Source organism: Bidens hawaiensis, unplaced genomic scaffold, assembly GCF_021521415.1.
Source record: "Bidens hawaiensis isolate Kalapana, Puna unplaced genomic scaffold, B.hawaiensis_p1.1 tig00023273_1, whole genome shotgun sequence".
Taxonomy (NCBI): domain Eukaryota; kingdom Viridiplantae; phylum Streptophyta; class Magnoliopsida; order Asterales; family Asteraceae; genus Bidens; species Bidens hawaiensis.
Window position 1 is genome coordinate 15,511 of NW_027493653.1, and position 1,584 is coordinate 17,094.

The following is a 1,584-nucleotide window of genomic DNA, read 5'->3' on the forward strand; positions in this document are numbered from 1 at the left end:
TTTAAGGGTTAAAAAAAAAGTCAATCTTCATTTAAAGCCATTTTCAACAAATTCCAAACGAAAATAATAATAATAATAAATAATAATACTTCCCCACCAAAACAAACTTGTCTATAAATACCACTCCAAATGAAATGAAAATAATATTATTAAACAAATTCACTCTCCTTCTTCTACCTCTCTTCCTCCATTAATAACCAGCTTTATCATCATCCTCATCATCTTCTCCAAAATTCACAATCAAATTCCCAAATCAATCATGCAACAAAACACAATCAATCCCTTTAATTCAACCTCAACCTCAATCAGCCATTCAATTCGATCTTCGTTATCCAATTTGATCTTAACCGGTTCGAATCGAAGCACTCTGGATTCAATCTTCTCTCACTGCTCACCGTCATCTTCATCATCAGAAGACCAATTAGCAACTGGGTCTTCCGTTTACTTGAAACAAAGAGATCTAATTCTCAATTTCACATCCAATTTTGACCCAAATCCAATCAGGGTTTCTGACCAGTTTACAAACCCTAACAACGTCTACAAAAAGAAATCTTTTAGAGGCGTGAGGCAACGGCAATGGGGCAAATGGGTGGCCGAGATTAGATTGCCGCAGAACAGGATGCGCGTGTGGTTAGGCACCTACGAGTCGCCGGAGATGGCGGCTTACGCTTACGATCGAGCCGCGTATAAGCTACGTGGCGAGTACGCGCGTTTGAATTTCCCGAATTTGAATGACGTCACGGCGGCGACGGTGATCGGAGATGACCGGAAGTTGGGTGCTTTGAGGGCGGCGGTGGATAATAAAATAGAAACGATTTGTCAGAAAGTGAAGAGAGAGAAAGCTAAAAAGCGGTCAAAGAGAGAGAAGGAAAAGTTAACCGGTAATGGAGAGAGTTACAGCGGGAGTGAGAAGAGTGAGAATGGTTCTTCTTCGGGTTGTTCGGTTTCCGGGGAGTTGACGGAGGCGGATGGGTGGTCGCTTGAGGGGATGCCGTCGTATGATTTGGATTTAATTTGGGAAATACTTGCTAATTAGGGAGCTTTAATTTTGACTTTTGGGTAGTCAACGATGATTAGTTGAGAAACTTGTGTTTTTGAGTAATATACATGTGATAAGTTTGTAGTTTCTAGTTGTAGGAGTCAAATGCTACTTTTATCAAAATACACAAAAGAACTTTTCTATACACCAGCCTCTCGCTGTAAACCCTACCCACATAAACCCTTGCCACCATCACCAAAACAGCCGCCACCGCCTCCCGTTTCATCGCCGCCACCGCCACCGCCACCGCCTCCCGTTTCCGGCTGATATCTCGCTGCCGCTGCTGAACCGGAGCTGCTGCAGCAACTGTTGCTGCCGCTGACCGCCGCCGCCGTGACGTCGCCGGAATTTCGGGGTTTTAGAGAAAGAAACTCTCTCTCTCACATGGCGGGCAGGGAACGCTTTAGGGTTGATACTTGGTATGATGTTTCGACGAAAAACAGCAGGAGATCAAGACAACAGGACGTGGTGATTACAAAGGTTTTTGTTTCAAACCTGCCGGAGAGGTGTTCATCGGCAGAGTTGGTTGCGGTGCTGAAGGTTTT

At 44.3% G+C, this 1,584-nt stretch overlaps 1 pseudogene; it reads left to right on the forward strand.

Moving 5' to 3' along the window:
• Positions 1-208: 208 nt before the first annotated feature.
• On the forward strand, positions 209-1,036 carry LOC143567248 (ethylene-responsive transcription factor ERF061 pseudogene; annotated as a pseudogene).
• Positions 1,037-1,584: the final 548 nt, after the last annotated feature.